Source organism: Chrysemys picta, chromosome 6 (assembly GCF_011386835.1).
Source record: "Chrysemys picta bellii isolate R12L10 chromosome 6, ASM1138683v2, whole genome shotgun sequence".
Taxonomy (NCBI): Eukaryota; Metazoa; Chordata; order Testudines; family Emydidae; genus Chrysemys; species Chrysemys picta.
In genome coordinates, this window is record NC_088796.1 from 25,341,529 (window position 1) to 25,356,557 (window position 15,029).

Consider the following 15,029-nt stretch of genomic DNA (forward strand, 5'->3'; position numbering starts at 1 on the left):
AAAATCATTTATACCCTCCATCATCCATCCTGATGTTCTTCCATCTAAGGTGAGGATTGTTGTGACAATTTTCCATTGTATCATAGTAATGGCTTAGGATCAGGCCCTATGGAATTCAAAGTGAATAAAACAATCTCTGCAAAATTCGATGTGATGGCTACTGATGTTTTGAAAGGAATTTTTAGCAGTGAGCTCATTGTTTTGTAGATTTATGCCATGTTACTTCTTAAACTTCTAAGAAGTATTTCTCTGACTGATTCAGCACTACAAAATCCTATCCTATTCCCTATTACTATGTCCTTTCCATTTATTTCTTTTCCACACTAAATGTGTTAAAATTACTATCTGTTTCTTTAAATTTTCTGTTTCCTTTTTATTTTTAGTGCCATCAATTAAAGCTTACCAAACCCATGTACACTGATAAAATACAAACAATGGGGGAAGAATGGTTATGTAGTTAAGGCATGGGACTGTGAGTCAGGAGACCTGACCTTGGGCACGTCACTCAAGCTGAAATTTTCAAGTGTGCTTGCATAATACAAGTTTGTGATTTGCACACGCACTTTGGAAATTGGCAACCTATTAAAGATGGGCCCTGCATATCCCGTTCCTGTATAATCAGCAGATGTTCAGCAGTAAGGATACAGGCATATTATCTACTGATTAATTTACTAATGGTTTATCTTAAAAATTGTGAAATTCCTTAATTCCAGCACACACATCTTCATAATATTACTCCTGCTATCAACAGTAAATACATTAAATAAATAAATAAACGTTGAATTTTCTGGTAATGTGCTATGAAACTAATAGCTCCATGCTTCTTATTTAACACATCTATATTAGTTGTTAATATATATATGTCAAAATATTAATATCACAATAAAATGTACTAAAGATGAGGCTGAGTTGGGGTGGCAGTTTTCAAACAGACCTGACTGAATAATAATTTTAAAATGGCATTAATCAAACTTATTTATTTTTGAAATTGATATTTCTTCACTGTTTATTAGATTAATATATATGTATTAATTATTCACCCAGTTACCAAATGTGGAAAAATATATTGTACTAAGCAAAAATGATTTTTTTTTCTTTTAACTTGTTACGTTATTGTAAGGTGTACGGAAACCTTGTGTTGAAAGCCAAAAAATTGTTGGTAATAAATTGTGATTCTTGTCTCAGAAAGATTAACAGGGAAAACTCCAAGGACTCAAATTCAAAGGCAGACTCTGTACTTCCTGTCTTTTAGATCTTCTAACATGTAAATCGACCGTTACAAACAGGATTAACTATTAGAATTGTATGAGTGAACTCCAACATTCAACCCTGTTCTTTATCCACAGCAAGAGAAGACCAGGTGTCCAGAATCCTAATGCCCTTCTTTTCAGTTTAGGTTTATATGATCCGCATACTAAGCACAAGTCACCATTGTTTTCTAACTTTAATTTATCGGTGGCCTTAAGAACTGGCTATTTTACTGCTAATTGTTCTTTAAATTGTTAGCACAAAGCCCAACAGCAATTGGGACTCTAAACACGCACTTTCATGAAGTACAGTTATTTAAAAAGACCTTAGTTACTTTAATTTTATTTTGCTTTTCAACAGTTTATTTTATCATTAGGGCGTTGGATTTATACTGAGAACATTTCATTTATGAAAAAAGGCAACAATTTTTATTACACAATTAAAACATTGAAATAATTATCTTAATGGTTTAAGCTCATCATTAGTTTCTGAATAAAGCTTTAGAGGCTGAACTAGAATTGGGCTAGAGGTGTGAGAAAGTAGATTCCAAAAGTAACAGTGTTTGTACCACAGGCATGAAATCATTTCTGTACAATTAAAGAATCCTCCTATAAGAAAATATGCAAATCAAACCATCATGTGGTATTTTAGTATATCTCCCTATAAATAAAATGCACATTGACGTAATTATTATATTAAAAAGAACAGGCGTACATGTGGCACCTTCGAGACTAACAAATTTATTAGAGCATAAGCTTTCGTGGGCTACATTCCCAGTCTGAGCCATTACAAACTTTGAATCTATCTCCCCTTGTAAGTATTCTCACACTTCTTATCAAACTGTCTGTACTGGGCTATCTTGATTATCACTTCAAAAGTTTTTTTCACTTACTCAATTGGCCTCTCAGAGTTGGTAAGACAACTCCCACCTGTTCATGCTCTCTGTATGTGTGTATATATATCTCCTCAATATATGTTCCATTCTATATGCATCCAAAGAAGTGGGCTGTAGCTCACGAAAGCTTATGCTCTAATAAATGTATTAGTCTCTAAGGTGCCACAAGTACTCCTGTTCTTTTTGCGGATACAGACTAACACGGCTGCTACTCTGAAACCTATTATTATATTAGGCAGCCATTCTACCGTAAACTGTGATCTCATCAGATATCATATGCTAAGGAAGGACAAGGTTGGTCAGTACTTGGTATAGATTTGCCTACAGTGAAAACTCAGGTGCTGATGAAAGTGATATTTATGATTCAGTATGCATCTCTCTTCTCTTGGAGTCAATACTGAACCTGTACCCCCAGCATGGTGCATTTGTAAATAGTCCACATAGTTCTTGTAAGATTAGGCCCAAACATTCTGACCAAATTCCACTTTTTGTATAATTATATTTTACCTACCTAAAATTCCCCATATGGTTTCAGTTGGAAAAATATGGAAAGTATTCTCACTCACCATCCTGGACTGTTGTGTTCTGGACTGTTGATATCTGCTGAATTTCTCCCAAGATGTATTTTCTTGGTGGGCGAAGTAATCTCAATGTATGTGGCTTGCAAAGTGCTTTGGGATCTACCTAGTGGAAAGACAATATATAATAATAATAGTTTGCACTTCTATCTCACTTTGGAACTCAAAGCATTTTACAAATGTGATCGAAGTGGAAAACAACTAGTATTAGTCCCATTTTATGGGTGAGGAAACTGAAGCACAGAAAGGTAAAATGATTTATCCAAAGTCACACTGGAAGCCTGTGGCAAAGCTAGGAATGAAGTCCAGATTTTCTGGGGGGTTCCCAGACCATGCCCACAAGACCATCCTTCTTCAAAAACATAAAGCATTGTCACTATCATCTTGTAATACAGAAATCAACATAGACTGCTTTGACATCAGAAGTAAATTCCTGTTAAATACCTTTTCCTCTTTTAAATATATAACAGTGAATTTAAAAATACGATAATAGTATCTTACATTTATGTTTTGTATATTTTGCTTTTCAACTCAAATGATCCCAAAGTATTTTGCAAACTACGTAATCTGTGTCAGTCAACTCACCCACCACTGAAATGCAGTCGCTTCTAAAGGGCAGCACAGCAGCTGATCAACAACCTGCAGCAACACTGCACATATGTTGAGGATGGGCAGTAAAGACAGTTATTCAGATGAAACTGCATGGAAATTTAAGTGAGCAGAATGTAATTAAGTAAGTCTGACTTTGGCCAAGGTACTCAGAGAACTTTTTAAAATAGTGCGGTAAGGATCTTTACTGTTCAACTGTGGCCAGCAACTTGATTTTACATTTCATTCAAATAACTCCAGCAGCACAGTGGTCACCATAATGAGTGACTGGTTCAGTACTGACTCATAGGAGAGTGCCCCCTACTGAATCAGCAGTACCATTGACTCCAGCACAAAAGGTGCCCTCTTTCAAAGTTTGCCATTCAAATATTGACCATACCAAGCTTATTTTGAGATACCTGCTGTGATCACAGCCTAAGAGAGGATTTAATTATAGGATATAAATCTGACAATTTTCTTTCCTTTGGAAAGGTCTGAGAGGCTGGGGAGAGACTTTTTAAACTGTGTAGTTGAAAAATTATTGGTATTCATCTACATTGTGGCATACTTCATTTTAACTTGTATTCTTTTCAAATGCATGAAGTAAAAGTGCTTATTTGTTCTTGTGTTCAGTTAATTTCTTCAAAACAGGAGCAGTTAAATGTTACATAGTTATAAACATTGAGAAAAATAAGCAGAGTACTGAAACTGTACAGAGTTCTTAATTTTCAAGACTCTTCGTTATCAGCCTTTAGAAATTTGACACTGTCATGTGATAGAGTTTTGGCATGGTCATAGAATGTGCACAGTAGTTCTTTTGTTGGTATCTAGGGCTGACATAAATTGTATTAGAATCACAAAGCTTCAGTTTCTTTCCCATGTGTTTAAAGTTTATTATATGTAAACACTAATGTCCAGAACAGAGATACAATGATTCAGCTGCTAGGATAATATGGCATTTGCATGGTAGTAGTGATTAATTTTAAAGATCAAACCCTCATATAGGATGTCAATAATTGTATTTTTTGTCAGGTTATTCTAGAGACGTGTGGGACTGGTTTATATTGCCAGTCTGGCTGCAAATATGCAGACTGATACAATGCTACTCACTTATTCTAGCTGTTACATAGCTCTTTTTTTCATTCTGCAAACTTAAGAGTTAACCATTGATCCAGCTCATATTTGTTTGGTTAGCCTATTTGCTATTAATGCATGTATCTGAGTTATGCGGAATGGATTTCTGTGTCCATATTAATCAGAGTGATCTACACTTATATAGCACTTTCCATTAATGAGTTGAGGTAAGGAAGTATTTTTATCCTTATTTTGTAAATGGAGAGATTGCGGCATAGAGGCGCTAAGGACTATATTTTCAAAAGTGTCTGAATTAGTTCTGAGTATCTAAGCACTTGAGTGGCCAACCCAAGACATCTGAGGCCTGATTTCCAGGGGTTTTGAATACCAATGACTTCTTTTGCCTTGACTGAGAGGTATAGATGCTCCTCTCTTCTGAAAATCAAGCAATAGGTTTCCCAAGTAGCCCATAAATAATTAGTGGACACTTTTGAAAATTTAGTCATAAGTGGCTTCTCAAAGTGCACACAGGAAATCTGTGAAAGATCCAGTATCAATACACTGATCTGATGACTCCTACTCCTATGTTTTATCCACAAGACCATTCTCCCTCCTCTACACTGTTACTTTCAAACAGATTGCTACAGAGTCTAGCAAGGAATTAAAAAAAGCATAAAGCATACAGCCCAATCAGTTGAGCAGGAGCAGTAGTTATGACTCATAGACACTTTGCTCATAGAGAAGATGCATTTGAGGTTTCTCTTGGATGACTGCTTTGTTTAAGGAGTCATCCAATAGAACAGAAAGTTTTTTGTTGTTCTAGCTCTCATCAGTAATTTAATAGAAGAATCATATTTTACCCCTTTTTATTCAGTGTCAACAATAAAACCAAGCCCACCAATATAGGTTTACTAAATTTGAAAGAGGACAGACATAGGCCCCATTCTGCCTTTGGATGCAGGCACATGAATCCTATTTACTTTAGAGGGGCCCATTCATGCAGCTGAGGTCAGAACTTGCCCCAAGTGATCTATAATATTCAGGATATATCCAAATCTCACTGAAGTCAATGGACAGATTATCACTGTCTTCACTGGGGTTTTAATCTAGCTTTTAGGGAGGAAATCTATTCAGATTTACACACCCAACTCCCATTGACTTTAATGGGAGTTATGCACTCACCCATACCAAAGAGGGTGAGGAATGGGGAAGAAAGCCCCAAAATGTATACATTGACCAAACATATTGATAAATCAGGAGGGTCTTTCCTGAACTTGTATAAAGAATTGCAACAGAAACAAAACAAAACAGCCCACTAAGGAAGAACTACTGGTTATATAAGCAATTGTTGTACAAATAAGAAATAAAACTAGGGATGCAGAGAACAATCTGAAATCTTTTATGTTAAAATGCCTTTTATTTTCATCTTGTATTTTTTTGTCAGCCAACTCAATGCTCATTCAGTTTCATTTTGTGTGGAGAGCCAGGGATATTAAAGTCACTAAACATAGTAGAGAGATTTCAATTCAGAGTTGGAAGCTAGAATTAGAACTGGGGTTATCCACATTTTTCTGTGTCCATACTATCAAATTTCAAGATTTTTTGCCTCAGCATCTGTGGAAGATGGCCAGATTAATTTTAGGAGGCTGGGGTTTTGTCAGGCACTTTTTGTTTGTATTTATGTCATTTATTTGTCTCTCTCTATGACTTACAGCACAAAGTTTTAAAGTTAAAATCCATTAGAATTTCTTGTTTAAAAATAAATAATTTATCAGACAAATCCATGCAGTATTCTTAAGTGATGGAATTTAAAGGCTTTGCAACATTGTATTTTGTCCACCCATTTTAGTAATGTAAGTATTTACCATATTTCACTACTGCACGTCTGTTAAATCTTGTTAGTGAAGCTATTACTCATGGGAAATAACTCAAGAAGAATCTACCAAAAAAGCCTACTTTAAAAAGTCTGTTGTGTTCTGATTGTATAGCAGCAATAGAGCCTTAGAGCTTTAGGCCAGAAGGGGACCACTAGATCATCTAATCTGACCTCCTGTGTATTACAGTTCACCGATGCCACCCAGCACCTACATATTAAACCCAACAACGAAAATGAGACCAAAGTAAATGAGACCACTGGGAAACTAGACTATAAGGTACCACAGGCAGAGAATAGAAGGGACCAAGCTGCACCAGTGCTTGAGGCCTCTGCAATGGCAGGTATATGATTAAAGGAGATATACCCAGATAATCGTGTCAAGTAACTGGCATGTACACATTGCAGAGGAAGGCAAACAAAACACACAAAAAACCTAGGTCATTGCCCATCTGATCTAGAGGAAAATTCCTTACCAAGCCCACATATGGTGATCAGTTGGACCCTGTTCACGTGAGCAAGAACCAACCAGCCACCCAGGCAGTGGTAGAGAGAATACTTGGTGCCACCTCAGAGCCCTGACCCTTCCCATCCAGTATCCTATCTCCATCCGCGGCCCTCCCTGATGCATCAGAGGAAGAAGATTAAAAAAATATTATTTGATGACAATCCAACATCTTCAGTAGCTGAGTTCTTCCTCAATTAGTCAGTCTAGTCCCAGATGTAATCCCTGAGTAAGGCCCCGATTCAACAAACCATCTTTACTCAACAAAGCACTGAACAAAACCGAACACCCTTGCCCCACCCCTTCTCCGAGGCTCTGCCCTGGTCACTCCATCCCCACCCCCTCCATCGCTCACTCCCTCACCCTCACTTGCTCATTTTCACTTGGCTGGGAAGAGTTCCTTTTCGACCGGTGGTCTGGTCTAGACGTCAGAGCAGGAGTCAGGTCTAGTGGGCTAAGCAGGTGTGCAGGTTGGGGATTGAAGCCCAGGATCAGCACCAGAGTGAACTGCCAATTACCAGAGCCAGGGGTCAAGCTGGAGTCAGGCTCAGAAGTAGGAGATTTGGTAACTGATGATTGGAGGCAAGATGTAAGGGCAGGAGGAAAGAAGCAGTCTCCTCAGACAGAGTAAGACATTTGGATATTTTTACATCTCTACAATACTTCAGATTTCCCACATAAATGGAGAATTCACTTTATAAAGCCACTGTTAGCACGTTGGGGCATGTCTCCCATTTGCACGCCTACTTCTCCAAGTCGGAGCTTGTGTTCTCTTACGAATTTCATTGCACTGTCAGCCTTGTGATTTATTTATTTAATGGTTATGCTTATTAAGTTTAATTTCAATAGCAGGAAAAAACTGGGACAAAATGGCTGAAATAACCTACTTTGTACTATAGCACTTGATAGCAAGTGTTCAGATTAATGAGCAGGATAGGGTGGATTTCCTAATGTTTGGCAGAGTTCATTCCACTCCGAGTATTACTAAATCATCCCTGCCAAAGACAGCTCTTGTTCCTGGTTCATAAATACTATATTTTTTTCCTTTTAGAATACACCCAAGTGCAGGAACCAGGCCCAACTGTAGTTCCTCTTACTGCCCCTATGGGCACAAGCCTGCTCAAAGGGGGAAAGAAGGTGTCTGGGCTTTAACAACTCCTACTGCTCCTCCACAGCAGCCAACAAAGCTTTCAAGTACCGAAATAATATGCTCCCCTTACGAGCCAGAGAATTCAGTGATGTACTGTGTCTCAGAGCTCCCAGGTACATTTGTCAGCCTGTATCCAAGACTGTGTTTCAAGCACAACAGATTGCTAATTCTATATGCATCAGATAGGATATTGGATAATACTAGTTTTGTGTTATACAAATATACTATTACAACAAAATCTGTACAATAAAAAAAATACACCTTTAAAGTTGATTTTTTAAAAACCCATTTAAACTCTAGGTATCATAAAGTCAATGTAGCATAAATACCTTCAACACAGAATGCTAGGGGGGGAGGGGAGGAAATCTTTCTGGGTTGTTTTTCTATTGAAAAAATTACAACCTGAAAAATGTGGGTCTAAAATACCCCTGCAAGATCTGCATATTCTGCCCTGTCACTCAGATGTAATGAAGGGAAAAACTTGGCTCAGAGCATTTTCAAATAACTAGCTTTTCAATGTGCACTGGTGCATTACTAACAGATTTGAATAACTATTCATTCCAGCAAAATAAAATGACTGGAGGTAAGACTGGCTTTACAATGTCTGGAAGTTTTAATATTTGCATCTAAATGATACCCATTGCACTTAACTGGATCCAGGACTATGACACTCTGAAAAAGAAGCCAAAGCACCTACTTCTTTTTGTGCACCCTTTATGGACGTCAGAGCGCTCATTTTTTAAAAAAAGCTCCCTTCACTCTTCACTAATGACAGGAATGGCCCACAGCACTGCTGCCTGCATCTCTTATCCACCTTCCCCCCAGCTTCAATCACATAACTCATTTGTTTACAATTACTATGGCAACAATGGGTGCTATGGAAACTATTAATAAACTGTCACTGAGGAAAAAATACAACCAAGAAAGAGTAATGACATTTTACAATAAATTGCTGGAAGATAAAACGTTTTAGATTTTCAGCCTAATTAATTTAGGGCAGACTCTGATCTCCTTTCTCACATTCAATAGTACCTTACTCCTTGCATACTCCCAGTACTACTAAGCTAGAATCAGAATATCAGAATCTAGCTGTAATTTGTTTTCAGTTTCCCATTTCTGTGTAGTTCTTTTCGATTCTCTCTCTCTTTTTTTTTTTTTTGACTGAAAGAAACTTCTTTAGATGAGGCATGTTTTTAAATCCACCATTCCCTTTATTTACTATTATCTATGTAGTAATGTGGGTCTTATAGTAACTGAGCACTCCACAATCTTTAATATATTTATCCTCCCAACAGCCCTGGGAGGTAGGGAAATGCTATTATTCCCATTTTACAGATGGAGAAGTGAGGCACAGAGAGACTACATGACTTTCTCAGAATCACAGGGAAAGTCTGCAGTGGAGCTAGGAATTTAATCTGGGTCTCTAGGTGCCAGTTTAGTACCCCTGCCACTGGATCATCCTTCCTTACTATAGAAGTTTTGTTGTAATTTATTTCTACTATTGTATAATTTATTTTTTCTCTAAAGTATAAAGTAGAGACAAATAATCAAAACTTTTTTAAAGAGTACAATATAGAGAAACAAGACAGCAGTGACATGAACTATTCATAGGTGCCAGCCTTCAAGGAAGTTCTTCCTGGATGTATTATCAGCAGTAGAGAACAACTGGAGCACCACACCGAATTGTCCCTGGGTCTCATATGTAAGCATTCTAATCAAGGCTCTGAAAAGCTTGCATTTCTAACAGATTTCTATTCCTCTTGGCTTGTCTGATATCTAATTTAAGACTCTGAAGAGTCAAAGGAGGAAGATGGATCTGTGAAGATAATACATTTGAAGAGCCCAGTTATTGCTAAGTATTTCTTTCTCCTTCATAGATTTGCCTCTGTAGATTAAGTAGTAGTCAAAACCCAAGAAGGAATGCTGGAGAGTGCTTTACTGACTAGATTCTGAAGGTATGCCTTCCTAGATTGGACACCTGATTCAGATACAGTCTTGAGAATAAAAGTGTGAATCAAATTCCAGGCAACAATCGAATAAATCTAAAAGACAGAAATATTACTGAGGCAGCTAGACTTCCAGAGCTTTCTGACACTGTGATAACACAACAGTGCAAAGATTCAGACAATCTTTGAACCAAAATTGTTTCCTCTTAAGAATCCGCACATTCTATGAACAACCAGGATAATATGGTAAAGGATTTAACTCACCAAAGTAACTAAAGGTCCATATCCAGTTTGACCTGGAGGACCTAAAGGGCTGCGATCTGTTATAGATTAAACTCTGACACCATCTTGGGCAGCAGGACGTTGGGTCACTTTGTACTCATGACAAATTCTAAAGGTCATAAACCAAGGCAATGATCACCCACAAGAGCTGCCTATAGGAGGGCTAACAGCAAGCTTTAGGGGGAAACCACTGCTACAGCCCTGCCACAACACTAAGCAATGGCTGAGAAACAGATGGGCCACATTGAAGCAGATTTTATGTAGGAAATTGAACTAAGAGCTGAAAGGCAGACTTCTGAGAGAAACAGGTCCCCAGCTCCATGAAACCCGGGGGGGGCGGGGGGCGGGGGAGATTTAGAATGAAATAAATATATAATCAGTATGGCCAGAATTGATGTTTATACTCCTTTCTATACCTTCTTCTCATCCTTTTATTATGAGCTCATTTTATTTTCAGAATGGAAGGATGCATAATCTAAATCCCCTCCCAAAATTGGTTTTTAAAAAATACTAATATTAGAAACAGGGGTGGCTCTATGTATTTTGCCGCCCCAAGCACGGCAGTCAGGAGGCTTTCAGCGGCGCGCCTGCGGGAGGTCAGCTGGTAACATGGATTCGGCGGCATGCCTGCAGGAGGTCTGCTGGTCCTGCGGCTTCGGCGTACCCACCGCCAAATTGCCGCCTAAGCCGCGGGACCGGCGGACCTCCCGCAGGCATGCCGCCGAAGGCTCCCTGATTGCCGCCCACACAGCGACCGGCAGGCTGCCCGAGGCACGCGCTTGGTGCGCTGGTGCCTGGAGCCACGCCTGATTAGAAATTAAGTAATTTATTGAAGTAACAATTCATTCATTGGGGGATAGCTCAGTGGTTTGAGCATTGGCCTGTTAAACCCAGGGTTGTGAGTTCAATCCTTAAGAGGGCCATTTAGGGATCTGGGGCAAAAATCTATCAGGGATAGTACTTAGTCATGATGTAAAGGCAGGGGACTGGACTCAATGACCTTTCAAGATACCATCCAGTTCTAGGAGATAGGTATATCACCATATTAATAAAAAAAATTCTCTAGCAGCAATGGTCCATGCCAAGTTGGTATTAATAGATTATTGGGGCATTTTGTAGATTCTCATATAATTCACAAAGGCTCTTAACACACACCCTCTTGTGATTTAAGGAGGGTCTTTTAATGGCCCTATCCTTCACTTTGAATAAAGTTACTCTAGTTATAATGGATTAGATCTTCCCCTTTAGATCAGTACATGGAGAGGTTCCCTTCCACACAGAAGGGGGTACTTGGCTGCCGTAGCACCACCCCATAGCACCACCTCAACCTATTCTGGAACCAGTGGAGGGCTCCCCAGAGGTCCAGTATACATGCTGGAGAGGGTAGTGGAAAATGAATAGGCTAGGGAAAGCACTGTGTGAGATGCACATCATTCCCCCACCATCCTGTGGTGAGTTCCCAGAGACAATAAAACACCCATGGTCTAGATTATCTTTTCCATGGAGCAGACCTGAGCAGAGAGGAGGGACTCCAGTGTCACCAAGCTGCCCAAAAGCAGGGGAGTCACTGACAGTCAGTATGAGTGCAAAGACACAGAAACTCCACTTGTGGATCTACCAGGTTTGGGAAACAGGACCAGCAGCCTTTTACACTGGGGAGCAAACCATACCACCTCCAGCAGAATGATGTTGGGGATCTTCACAAGGATATTCTCCCACAGAACACCCTCCTATGGGTTTTCTGTTGGAGGGGACCATCTGGGTGAAAGCTTCTTTCTTGCAATCTTACTTTCTATGCCTTTGAGCTGTTCCCCCCAGCTAGTACACGGTGCTTTTTCTTTTAGCAGACATGTCTCACAAGATGTGGCGTCCACACTCCTATCAGGTGGTTTACATGTACAATTTTTTTTAAACATGCATGTTACTTGCATAAATCTCTCAAGCATCAGTAGGATAAACACTACCATGGAATGCAGCCTTCAGAGTTCACAAAGACAAGGGAGAGTGTGTCTTTCAAGCAGAAAACATCCTGTACAATTCCAGATGCTTTTTCCCTTTCAGAAGCCCTCAGAAAAAACACACACACACACATTGTTAGATGATACTTGACCTCCAAATGCAGTGAGATGGCAGATCAGACAGCAAAACTATCAACTGAAAGTGGGAAAGTACAGAATAATTTCAAGAAGGTGCAGGAAGCAGATGAATGCAATGGTTGGTATTTCATGATTACAGTCTCCTCCTGCCTGTGGAACAATTCTCCTGGCTATCTTATTTCATATTAATAAATGCTCAGTGACTAATACAGTACCAAGTCTTTCATTTTTCCACCAAAAGGAGGCTTGGACTTTTTCAAGGGCCAAAATCCTGAGGTTCTGGTGTATGAGGTTAAGTACAGACTTTTGTCTATGTCACCCTGGACCCTATCCCTACCCTCCAGCGTATCTACCTCTCCCCCCAGCTTAGTGTCCTCTGCTAACTTGCTGAGGGTGCAATTCATCCCATCATCCAGATCATTAAGAAAGATGTGGCATTGGCCACTGTCAGCAGACAGGATGCTGGGCTGGATGGACCCTTGGTCTGACCCATGGCCGTTCTTATGTTAAATATGAGAAGCTGGATATGAGTCAGCAGTGTGCCCTTGTTGCCAAGAAGGCCAATGGCATATTGGGCTGTATTAGTAGGAGCATTGCCAACAGATCAAGGGAAGTGATTATTCCCCTCTATTCGGCACTGGTGAGGCCACACCTGGAGTATTACATCCAGTTTTGGTTCCCCCCACCATAGAAGGGATGTGGACAAATTGGAGAGAGTCCAGCGGAGGGCAACGAAAATTATTAGGGGGTTGGGGCACATGACTTACGAGGAAAGGCTGAGGGAACTGGCATTACTTAGTCTGCAGAAGAGAAAAGTGAGGGGGCGGGGATTTGATAGCAGCCTTCAACTACCTGAAGGGGGGTTCCAAAGAGGATGGAGCTAGGCTGTTCTCAGTGGTGACAGATGACAGAACAAGGAGCAATGGTCTCAAGTTGCAGTGGGGGAGGTCTAGGTTGGATATTAGGAAACATTATTTCACTAGGAGGGTGGTGAAGCACTGGAATGGATTACCTAGGGAGGTGGTGGAAACTCCATCCTTAGAGGTTTTTAAGGCCTGGCTTGACAAAGCCCTGTCTGGGATGATTTAGTTGGTGTTGGTCCTGCTTTGAGAAGGGGATTGGACTAGATGACCTTCGGAGGTCTCTTCCAACCCTAATATTCTATGATTTTAGATCCAGATTTTGAGAAGCATGTTTACAGTTATTTGTGCAAAAATGTGAATACAATTGTAAGCTTAATTTGCATTCACCATTAGTGCAATTACATATAAAAATAAGTTAATTACTTGCACAAATGGTGAGCTATATATCTAAATGGGCATTTATGATTTGTGAGCAGTCATGGCAATTGTAGAAGAAAGTTACTCGAAGCAAACAATTTTGAAAATCTGTCCCCATGTATAAGAGCTTCATAAAAATGCTGAGAATACCTTGCACCCAAGAGTCCTAAAATATCTGGCTGAGGAAATCTCTGACCCACTGTAGCGAGACGAAGACTCACTGGCACGGCGCCTCCTGCTGGTCATCTCGGAAATTAGCTTTTTTCAGCCTTCGGAGTGCCCTCTGCCGGTGGGTGTCTCGCCTGCCGCTGGCCCCATGTCCCTCCTAAACCCTGGTGCCCCTTTACCTCAGGGTTCTGCATCAGCAGTACCCCCACTTTCTGGGTTTCCCCTCCCCTGGGGAACCCCCAACCCTCTAAGCCCACCTTGCCTCAGTGGCTACTGCCAGTCATCATCTAGCCCCCTCTCACTGGGGCAGACTGCAGTCTGTAATGGCCACTCATCATCAGCAAGGGGTTAGGACCAGCTGCCTCTGCCTATTCCCAGGCTGTACCTCTGTAGCCCCAGTACCTTTTTAAGGCCTTGCACAAGGCCTGCAGCCTGGGGAGTTGCCAGGCTGGAGCTCCCCAGCTCCTCTTGCCTTTCCCCAGCACTACTGTACCTCTGGTACCCTGCTCCCAGGCAGCTAGGTCTTTCTCTCTCCACCACTAGAGAGAGACTTCCAGCTTCTCCCTGAGCTGTTATAACAGGGCCAGGTGTGGACTGATTGGGGCATGGCCCCAACTGTGGCTGCTTCCCCAATCAGCCCAGCCTGGCTGCTTTTACTCCTTTTCCCAGCCGCAGCCCTCTCCAGGGCTGCTTTTAACTCCTGTTCTCCAGGAGTGGGGCAGCTGCCCGACTACACCTACTAATGTTAATTTAAAAAAAATATATTGGAATGACAGGGAAATGCCCAAAGACTGAAATAGTGCTAATGTTGTGCCAATATCAAACAGGGAGATGGGATGACCCAGCTAACTATAGACCAGTTAGCCTGACATCAATACCAGGAAAAATAATGGAAAAGCTGATATGTAATTCAATTAATAAAGAATTATAAGATGAAAATATAATTAATGCGAGTCAACATAGTTTTATAGAAAATAGGTCTTGTCAAGCAAACCTGATTTTATTCTTTGAGGAGATTACAAGCTTGCTTGATAAACATAACTGCATAAATGTTATACATTTAGATTTGTGTAAAGTGTTCGATTTAGTAATACAGGACATTATCACTAAAATTAGCATAATACAATACCAATAAAGCACACAGTATATGGATTAAGAACTGGTTACCCGACAGATCTCAAAAAGTAGTTGTCACTGGGGAAGCATTATCGAATGGTTTTCAGAAAGGTACCTCAGAGTTTGATACAATGTTCAACATTTTCATCAATGATCTGGAAGTAAATATAAAATTACTGCTTATGAACTTTGCAGATGACACAAAGAATGGAGGAATGGTAACTGATGAT

At 40.1% G+C, this 15,029-nt stretch overlaps 1 long non-coding RNA gene across 1 annotated transcript in view; it reads right to left on the minus strand.

The window, feature by feature from the left end:
* Window positions 1-2,708: 2,708 nt before the first annotated feature.
* Window positions 2,709-15,029, minus strand: part of LOC122174684 (uncharacterized) — a 53,133-nt gene continuing 40,812 nt past the window's right edge. The window contains exon 4 of the long non-coding RNA XR_006176842.2: window positions 2,709-2,827. This is a non-coding gene — a long non-coding RNA (uncharacterized LOC122174684). The remainder of the gene's footprint in view (window positions 2,828-15,029) is intronic.